The sequence below is a fragment of the Puntigrus tetrazona genome, chromosome 17 (assembly GCF_018831695.1).
Source record: "Puntigrus tetrazona isolate hp1 chromosome 17, ASM1883169v1, whole genome shotgun sequence".
NCBI classification, from domain to species: Eukaryota; Metazoa; Chordata; class Actinopteri; order Cypriniformes; family Cyprinidae; genus Puntigrus; species Puntigrus tetrazona.
This window is the reverse complement of record NC_056715.1, coordinates 998,068-1,009,678: the sequence shown is the minus strand read 5'-3', so window position 1 is coordinate 1,009,678 and position 11,611 is coordinate 998,068. Positions and strand designations below refer to the sequence as shown.

General features: G+C 36.7%; 1 pseudogene; it reads right to left on the bottom strand.

Annotated features, from left to right (window-relative positions):
• Positions 1-1,624: 1,624 nt before the first annotated feature.
• The window catches only part of LOC122361967, a 14,139-nt pseudogene continuing 4,152 nt past the window's right edge, over positions 1,625-11,611 (bottom strand).

Below are 11,611 nucleotides of genomic sequence, written 5' to 3'. Positions count from 1 at the left end.
TGCTTAGGTAGCAAGAAACTAACGCCTACTATAAGCACCAATCAGCAAGGAGTACCTAATCTGACAGGCGGCTGGATGCACCAATAGCAGAGAGACTGTTACAGTAGAGGATGTGATTTGTTTTGTTTCACACTACAAGGCAGCGAAGCCCTGTGTGTGGAGGGGCAATTTCTATCCCCTGTGAGATTCTACAAGGTTACTTGTGTAAATACACTCAGGTATATTCAGGCAAAGATAACTTCAAATGCCATTAGCTTAGCATCTTGTTGCACCTTAGGGAATAAAAATAAACGTTAAAAACTGGACAATTAAGTCATTACACATAGGAAAAATTATGTGGGTCAGGGCCTCTGAGAACCGTGCAGCCACATTTTTGCACCTCACAAGTTTATTACTTGGAATTTTGATGATGAGACTAAGACAAACGGATGAGAGTAGTAACCGATATTATTACTATATGCAGCCCAATGTTCGGAAGAGGGGAAAGAATGGAGAGGACCGCCATACAACGCCACCTTGCTTCGCAGGGCTTGTGCTTGTTTTGACGTGATAAAACAAGCAAGGTTCACATCGCAGCCGGATCAATGCGTTTAATCTAACCCGGTAGCGCCATCGACAGACGCCTACACTTGGTCAGTGGAGTCATGCTAAACCTAGTGAATGATATAATAAATGCATCATTTCAGAAATGCACAAATATGCAATAAATAATACAAATTTCATTTAACTAGCTTAAAATCTGGGATTTTGGCGCCAGAATGCTTGGAAAAATAAAACAATTCAACGCTAGCTTATTCTTCTGTACAAACCGCTTCCTTCAAACTGCCGAGAGCTGTGCGGCTTTTATGGTTTAATTTTAATATAAATTCCCACTTAACAGATCCAACCTGATTCTCTCTGTGCAATATTAACTGGATTTATTGTGCAAAGGATTTAACGGATTTCAACTGTGCTATACAGAGTCAATGAGGTATTTCTTTTAATAACCAAAGAATACAATAACTCAAGACACTTTAACAAACTAAATACAGATTTTAAGGCAAACAGACAATGAATGCCACTTGATTTTGTCTGACAGGTGATTCTCACCTGCAGAGGTCAGCGTAAAGGGGATTCATTCACTAAAGAGCGCCAAATCCTCCATGTACCGTGAGATTCAAAAAGCTACTCAAAACATCGACAGCTCTAACCAAAAACAAGGACTTTTGATTGCATCGCCAATGCAAATCACAAGTGGTAAAATCCAGGTTTGTAACAAGTGCTTTCTGTATATAAACCACCACTTGATATATTGATCAACCCAAATGTAAAATAAACTCTAGTAGCTAGTATATAAAAAAACCCACACACAAGGCGTGTGTTGGGATGTGGTCCACCGACCCATTTTTCCAATGTAATTTGTTTCTGGCTGTAAACACTATGACGTATATATATCCCTTTCACGGGAGCACATTTCTAAACGGATAGTAAAAAAGAGACAGTATATACATACAAAATATATACACATCTTCTGGAGGCTTTTCACGCCAAAAGAAAAATGCAACGCTCGGCGCTTACGCTTTAACATTGCAATGCATTTATACGGAAACCAGAATGGCATGCATTTCGCGAAACGCAGCAGACGTCACAGGGACGTAATTCGTGATTGCAGGAGCTCGTATTAGCAGCGTCCGCCCTGTACCTGATCTCCGACGGTGGCGGGCGTGATGAACTGCAGGATACGTTTATCGTCTCCGCAAGCGCCAACCACTGGCGCTGGCCCCAGGCCGGGTAGCGTTTCTGGCATGTCGATCGATCAGAGGTGTCCTCTCTGGCCGTAGCGGCTCAAGGGGAGTGGTGGCTCGGGCGAGCGCACCTGAAACACGGCAGGCAGGTGTCCATCGGCGGCGCCGTCCGCCGGCCGGCGTTCTGCGGAAGCAAGCCCGGCCGGGAGGGCTGGGACGCTCGGCCCAGAGGCGCCATGGGCTCGGCCTCCGTAACGGAAGTCCTGCGAGAAGCTCTCGCATACAGGAGCTGGTTAGCACTTTATTTTAGGTCCTAACGGATGAAGGGAACCCGCAGAGTGCCCATGAACACCACCCTGAGGCGGTCAGGTAAACTCTGCAGAGCACCGCACTGCATAGGAGTCGGTGAGCGGTCTCGCAGGGCGCATCACTGCGCGCAAGCACCGTGATTCTGTGGCGGCACCACAAAGTAGTAGATCACTCACGCGGTACCTGGTTCAGTCTTCCTTCACGCGGAACCAGCAGAAGATGTAGACGATGCCCACCACCACAAGCTGAAGAGCACCCTTCCCATTTGGACATGCAAAACCGCGTCGCGGGTACGATCCAGAACGCCATGACGCATCTGTGCACCACCACGAAGATGCCGGCAGATGTGGAAGATGGAAGCAAGAGGGCGTAAGAGAGCAAATCTGAGGATATGGTGAAAAGCTCTAGAAGATGGATCAGCTACGCCCAGCTCATGCTCTTTGTTGTCTCTGAGTCGCGCAGAGCTTGTAGGTAACGGTTGTGACCCAGGCCAGCGAGAGTAGGGATGCAACGAGGAGACACCTGTGAGGTATCTACGATGAGAGACAGGTTTCAGCACATGCGCCTTTTCCCGCCTGACATTTCAAGACGTGACCATTTGCACCTGCTTTTACCATGCATTTTAAAAATGTTTATCCTGCGACTATTTGCAACTCGACCGCAAAACCAGTCAAGTGAGTGTTTTTTTTTTAAATTGAGATGATTATACATAATTAATATCCGGCTGAGATACAACCGCTTGAATATCTGAATCTGATGATGCAAAATAGAAATTTTGATAGAAACTACCTTTAAAGTTGCTTTTAAAGGAAGTTTTAGCTATGCATATTACTAAAATAAGTTTATTATAGCTTACTGTAGGAAATAAAAAAATATCTTCTTGGGACATGTTCTTTAATTAATATGTTAATGATTTTGGCTATGTTATGCAAATCACTTTGACCACACAATGTATTTTTGGCTATTACTACAACCGTTACAATTCCACCTATGTGAGACTGGCAGGCCCAGGGTCACATCTTTGTTGTCTGATCAACATGAATGACATTTTAAGAGTTGCTTTAAGAGCTCCAAAATACTGCCTAGATGTTATCTTTCTCTGCTTTAAGCCACTTTAAGGGGATACTTGCGAAACGGCATTTTGACGATATAACAGTATATGTATTTATCTGTGCTTGGCCCATAAAGCAGCAAAACGAGTTCTCACTGCCGGCGACGAAGTACCTTAAAATCGCCTTCTAAGCCACAATAATTAAAATGCATACAAACACGATTGCGACCACAAATAAAAGATATCTCTTTACATGAACAAACTAGCTTTATCTGCGCTTCTTTCAATTAACAAAGCAGCGCTGTGCTCATAAATACTACTGTGCTTTAAAATACATTATACTGAGGTATATATCCCAGCTTAAAATAACACAATAGAAGCCTACTAGAAACCATCACAGAAATTACATTAAAATACCAATAACTTTTCCTATAAAACCATAACAAAATTCCTTTTGTTGTGTGTTTTGGGCACTTTTCCATAAGATTTAACTAACAGAATCCATCAAATACCAGTAGACACCATTATACTTTCCATTATTTGCTACATTCAATTCCCATTTGTTAATACAATTCCCATCATTGTTCTTTTTCTGTTATGCTTTCAGGCAGGGTTCTACTGTATTTAGCAGGAACTAAACTGTAATCTGACCAGAGATACATGCATGCAAACCCCAACCTCCAATTGCATCTCGATCCGTGGAAACATCTCTAGTAACGCTACATTTCTAGCGCTTAGGACAAACTTGCATCGCACTGTGTGGTGCCAGAAAGTGTTACTTCATTAAGTCGCTGTTCAATATTCCCGATCACGTGGATGAAGCACAATAACGCATAAATGGATTTCGATTCAATCTCGCCTACAGCTACCGATGTAGAAGCGCATCTGTTTAGCTAGCATCTATCACGCTTGAAAGCACGAGTTTAGCGAAAGGGATTAACCTCCACTAGGTAGTCTACCACACTGCAGTGTTCGCCCGGTTCTTCTGGATCATATACAGAGTTGCAGAACAACGGTGCTTAGCACTTTCTGGAAAAGGTTCAAATGACATGTTGACGCCACGACTGCATGATCATGTAACAGAAACGCTGCCGCCTGTGTTCCTTCTCTGCCGTCGACGGATGCTCAGTATATCACCTTCCACATACTCCAATCGTAAATCAAACGATGAGGTGTTAAAAGTAATTTTCTAGATATGCATCGAATATCAAAAGCATGCAACAATCTACAAGTATTATATTTAAAGAAAAACAATTAACTGGAGTCAAAATGTAAAATAATGATCTGATTTAGAGTCAGTAAAGAATCCATTTGAAAAATGCAGTTAATAAATAAAATAAAATGACTTTTTAAAATAAAATTGTCAGCAATGTGAAACGCTATTAAAATAGTTGTTAAATATGTATATACGGAGCTTTATTTGGTAAATGTATTGAAATCACAATTGTATATCATTTTGATCTGTTTGTCAGCTTACTTTTTTTTTTTTCCACCAGTTTTTTTTTTTTCCTTTTAATCACTATAAGGAACCTAACTTAATAATTTAAAAATATACTGTCCATTTGACTGACAGCAAAAAAGAAGCAATATTTCACTGAGGCTAATTGACTGAACTAGAAAATCTTCACTTTTAATCTAGTCACCTAATAGCATTTGAAGGTTACCATTTAATGCAGATTATGGGTCCAATAAAAATCCATTATAGCTGTGCATCCATTTAATCCTCCCACTAGCCTGCTGACAAACCATCTGACTTCCCATCATTTTACCAGAAACAGACAAAAGAGTTAAGGTGCAATATTACTGGTACAACAAACGAAGGAATAAACTAATCAACTATTTGAAATAACCATTTATTTAAATAGATGTAATGAATGTGTTGTTCAGATTAGTGCTCATCATTGTCGCAGGCTGCTGAGTCACAGCATATCCTGAGACACGCAGTGTGAATTATTATGTCTATGAAATGAGCTGGAGCACTGCTTGACTGATATAATAGTGTTTCTTTGATCCTATTTCTGGAGCATCCCAAATGCCAATATTATCATTTAGAACAAAACATTTAGGTAATATCTGCATTCTTAGTTTACATACGTTAAGGAATAAACTATAATGGTTTAATAGTTGCATGTAAAATTATAAATGATTAGATTATTGATATATATATATATATATATATAGAGTATATATATATATATATATATATATATATAGTATATATATTTATTTATTATTTATTTATAGTAAATCATTTTATTTTTATTTATTTTTCAATCACTAATATGATATACATAGTATAGTTTTATTAAAACAAGTAATACCTCATATTTTATTTCAGTCAACATTCGACTTTTCTTTTTAATATATGTCTATAATAAGATCCAGCGCTGTTCACATACCTAGTCTTGGATAAAAGCTGTGAAATGAGATGAACGATGAAATATCACAGCAGCATCGCGATGATTCAGCCATTTCTGCTAATATATTATTAACACTGGCGCTATATTTACAGTCACCGTGGACGCTTTCTGGCGCTATAATGATTAATGGCCAATATTGGCAAAACAAACAGATAACTTCTCTTATGTTGATATATAACAGTGGATTGCACCGCATGAACCATGACATAAACATTTTAAACCGACAGACCCAGGCATGAGATCAACGCCAGCGGAAAGATATATCGATTCTTCTCAATGATCACATAGTCACCAGTGAACGGTTTTATTTGCTTCATGTCGAAGCTGAAATGAGCCACCGACGTATTGTGCCACTGATATTGTTCCAATGGGATGGAACGGGGCAGTTTGGTGGTTGTTATTTACGCATTCAAGCTGTTTCTCGGCGTTAACTAATACCATCAGCATATACATGGAGGAAGTAAAATCATCTGATGGAAAGCCAAGATGAACAGCAATCACAGGATGTTAAAAGTTGTAAAGAGCAACATTTTTAAATCGCTGTTTCATACAAAAAGTTGGGTTTATTGATAAAAACAACGTGAAATATTTCATAAATTCTAATAACAACCATTATATGAATATATTCGTAAAATTAATTATTTTATCAATAAAGTTGAATTTCGCGCGCATTTGGTGTCACGCGATCCTTCAGCAAATCGCTCTTCTAATATGCTGATTGATCTAGTACAAGAATCATTTGATTGCTCAACTAAAAGTTTAATATCTGTTTAACATTTAATTTCAAAAAGCCTTGCATCATTAATTTATTAAAAATGATTTGATGCAGGATGCTACAATCTTATTAGTGTTATTTAATAGCATATATAATATTTCACATTTATTAGTAGCATAAATTGATTTAGTTATTAATGCATGCTCATTTTATATACACTTCAAACGTATAACTCACTAACTATTAATAATAAAGAGTAATTATTTAAGGGAAAAAAAGCTTCACAAAGTTCATAGTGAATAAATGTCACTCAGTTCTAAAGTGTTACTTCAAACAAAACTAAATTAATATATTAAGAAAAAAACAGCAAAGAGCCTGAAAGAAGATAGCACAAACATCTCTCCGATTCTGTCATCATACAGCAATAAAGTTATGAATAAAACAAACGATAGATCTCACTACAAAGTGACCTTTCTGTATTCACATACAGACAAATCACATTTGGCCGTCTAGAAGTGTACACTTGATATGGACAAAAAATAGAAAATTTGGGGTAGATACTGACAAGAAGAAAAGGATTTGCCGTTTCAGCATCCAACGGACATATATGGAGAAGAGACAATGAGCGACTAGAATACAGGAGTGGAGATGCTGGCCTTCTTTCCATTTAATTTTCCAATTTCCAGATAATAAGTCAAATTGTTGTGCCAAAACAAGTTGTTGTGAGGTACAGTTCATGAAAAGGTGTTTGGTACTTCACCTTACAGAACACATATTCAAAAGGGAAGTGAATATTTGAGAGAGATCAATTGTCCAGCCTGTCTTAGAAGCCTCTTTTTCTTTCTTTCTGCCACATCATGAGTTATAAACTCTCCTGTCCCAAACCAAACTGCTGATCATCATCCACTGTAAACCAGCAACAAGAGAATATAATGAGTCGCGAAATGAGAATGGGGCGAGGAGAATAGACGCCACAGCCAATCTCTGGCGCTGAATTGCGGACTGGGCAGACGTCAAAAAAAAAAAAAAAAAAAAAGTGTAAAAGACTAAAACAGCTACAAAGAAGATTATTTGTAGATGGACGTAGTTATTAAAAGATAGAGAATTGTCCTCTGTAACTTAAATATGCATATTGCACATCATGGAAAATAAATATATGACTGTGATGCACAGTAATTAAATGTTGAGAAACACAGTTTGATAAGATGATAAACGTTATAGTAGTGTCTGCTTCCGCTGTGAAAAGCAACCAGATGTTTTTATAGTGATATGCATACATATATATATGGAGGTAGATAGGTACAAAGAGTATGGAGTACACATACATATACATATATACACATATACACACATGTTATATAATATAGAGAAGATATAAGAGATATATATTATAATATATATATATATTATATACATATGACATATATATATATATATGGTACATACATACATATATGCAGAATGTCCAAACTTTTCTGATTTACATCACTTGTTTGTTTCTGCAATTTATGAAAATGTCTGAATTAAATATGAAACTCAATATAAAACACATATCATGCAAGATCAGAGTTGACTATGGCAGAAATTAGAGTAAAACACTTTAGTGATAGTATAATAACATTTATGACTTCAAAACTAAACTTGATAATCATATGACTGTCACAATGAGTTGGCTCGAGGCGTATGGATCCATGTGCGCTTTTTAAGCAAATGAAGGCATGGTTATAACAGGCAGAAGGCCAAAGAGGCTAACAGATATAGAGGCGTAGGCAATGTCCAACTCAGAGACAGGTAAGCAACGTTTAGCAAACATCAGAGAATCAGATAATGAGGTGGGTCAAACCAGAAACTATAATCACTAACATCTAACAGAGAGATAAATAAACAATGCAACCTGCAGGTGAGGCTTATTGGCAGCTTTTTATAGTCCAGGAACAGTAGCTAACGAGAGGGAGGGATGCAGATCACCCAGAGGTCAGGCTCCTCTGCTGGCTTTGCATGATCAGCTCTGAGCATGAGGCTGAAGTAAGCTACGTAGGATCACCTGTACAGACCGACTGGCTGCAAGTCCCAAGCAAAACAGCACGGAAAAAGAGCTGAAAACAGTAGACGCAATGTTGTTTTATCTCAGCATTTGAAGGTAAAATAACACAAACAAGCTACAAGCACTTCTTCAATATGAGCCTGCTGAAAAAATACCCTATAAATTCACAAAACAAAACTTATATTGCATGGTACAAAGAAGTTCATATGGAATCACAAACAACTTTTAGGTGATATGAGATTGATTACTATGACTCACATTATCCTCGCAATAATCAATAATGCAATATATAAAATCATACCATGATAATAAGTGACCATAAAAAAAGAGCTTAAAAGTACCACCGTTATGACGCCGTGAAATCACACATTTAAAGTGAACAAACTGCCTGATATGTATACATAACGAAACTACCCAGCGAGTGGGTTATTTTTCGTACTTTATGCGGAAATATCGCTAGAAAAGCACTTAATAACACTCGAGAAGGACCGCGGACAACTGCAAAACGCAAATACATTCAATGTAACAGATGGATACAGATTTCAGCAGACTGTACATCCAACAACACAAAGCACGCAAATGATTGTAACTGATCTCAGCAGAGTTATTCATTTAGTGATATCTTTTATGCATTATTTAAAGATACTTGCTCTTTCGATATTTATTTAATTGGTTTTCAGTTCTAAACGCATTGGCAATAAAAAAAAAAAAATAAATAATAAATGTGAAAAAGTTCTGAATGAAATCTAAATGATATAAATTCACGTAGTTTTCAATGTCAGGAAATAACGCGACCTTTCATATTTTTTTCCAAAAGTTACATTTGACTACGTAGTAAAACATCATTTCACACTGATCTGGTTTAATCAATGTGATGAAATGTAGCGTCGCATCGCCACAGTTCCGCAGTGAATGGTGCCATTAGAATGAGAGCCCAACCTCGAAGAACCATTACCACCGTACCAATTAGTGAAAAGCAGCAGATTTCATTAAAGGTCGGATTACATGCGGATTACTGTTTATTACATTGTTATTTAACAATTACTACATTGTTAAACCTCGCTCTGACGCACCACGCCTATGCTCAGTCTTCAAATCCAGCGAAGTAACAAACCAGACGGAGCACATTTTCGTGCACCATTCCTTTAAGACGCACGTACCAGCAAATCGATCGATTTTTAGAATTTCACGCCGTTTCTCGCTTGACCTCGGACGGTTTCAGGAAAGTTATTTTCCAAGTTGTTACTGCGGACTTGAGAGAGAAAGAAGCTGCTGAGACGCCGCAAATTTCTTTCTTCCTGAGTCACATTGGAAACTCAGAGGGAGACGATCTGCCCATAGGCTTTGAGGCTTAGTACCCTGAAATTTCGGCAGATCGCGCTGCGATCAGACACTAGAACACCGCTTCGACGCTGAGGCCTATGCGGCGACCCAGGTTCTCGTGAGCAGTAATCTTTTATGAAGGAAACAGTCTGAGTTTAGTTAATAAAGCTGGTGCCGACTGTTGAGCTGTTAGAGTTTACACAATCCGGGAAACAGACTTCTAGGCCTCTTTTTGCAGTTCATGAGACATGTTCTTGTGGAGCTTATTGAAGGGAGCTGATCAGAAAACATCTAAAAACAGCCAAACATATCGACAGACCATGAGAACATATCAGACATTTCTTCTTTCTGAACATCCGCCATTCAGAAATCAGACAGGCGAGTGTTTCTGCCTTACAGAACCAAGAAAAGCACTTTGCACCCAAAAATAGCTCATCGTTATCCAACTAAACAAATAAAAACGAATGACGCGAATTCTTTAAAGAGAGCAAACGGTCAGCAGACTCCATCCAGATAACGCCAAACCCCGAAAGTTATTCCCGCTAATCTCAGCGCTTCGATTTTCTGTATTCTATCTCTGTACACACAGTAGTCGCAGCCGCGTATCAGTCGTAACTTTAGAAGCCTCAGACACGTTGTGTTGCTGAAACGATCTTCTCTGAAAGTCCAGCTAATCTAATTCTCAAAAGAAACAATGGTTAAGGCTCACAGTTATCTGAAAGGTTAAATGGATGAGGGAGGATTATGAGGATAAGTAGAAGAAAGAGCTACTCAGCTAAATATCCCCATATTGAACATTTTAAAGCTTAATTCAAGTCTGCATTCATACCAGATTTATTCTATTTATAATCTTTTTTTTTTTTTTTTTTTTAATTCTGAAAATTTTGTATTTTTATAAAAAAATTTGTTTTAAATTTAGTAAATATTTTAGTCATTTTGTTGTTTTTTGTTAAGTAAAAAAATGTATATTCTTTATTAAATCTAAATAGTTTTGTTTTTTTCAATCTAATTTGGTTCTAGTTTTTAGTATCCGATTTTTATGACTTTAAATAAACGAGAAATTAAAAAAATACAAATATAATTTATTTCTCAATAGCTACAAAGCAAATACATTTTTTATTAATGAAGAAAATTATAATTCTACATTTACACTAAAAATAAAAACTAATTACAGAGAGACATTAGCACTACTGTATGACTAAAGACATAAAACACACACACAATTTGATAAATGATTTAGTTACTAAAAATAAACATGGGGAACATGCAAATGAAATCAAAAATTTATTGTAAAAGATAATACTAAACTATAATAGCACATCAGTGAAAACTAGAAGACTACTACTGAATATTAAACGAACACTGAGTCTAGCTTTGTAATAAACCTGGCATTGTGCTCTCTATAATAGATATGCCTGTATGGTTGCTTATGTTTCTGTTCTGAATAGCTTGGATAAAATGTATAACTGTAAATTGGAACGTGACAAACATTCAAAGATCTTTAACTTCAAAAACATTACACATCTCATGCTATGAACAACTTCCTAAGCCTAGAGACTCTGTTGTGTTTCTTGTGTTATTCTACATATACATATACATATACACATACATATACATATTGGTTGGCTACATATACATACATATATACATATATACATATACATATATATACACACATATATACACATATACACACATATACATACACTTACATATATATACACATATATATATACATATATATATAAACATATATATATATACACATATATATACACATACATATATATACATATATATATATATACACATATACATATATACACACACATATACATATATATACATATACATACATATATATATACATACACACACACACACACACACACATACATACATACACAAATATACACACACACACACATATATATATATATATATATATATATATATATATATATATATATATATATACACAACGTGACAAGTGCTGAACATTAAACAAGGTAGTGCTGTATGAGT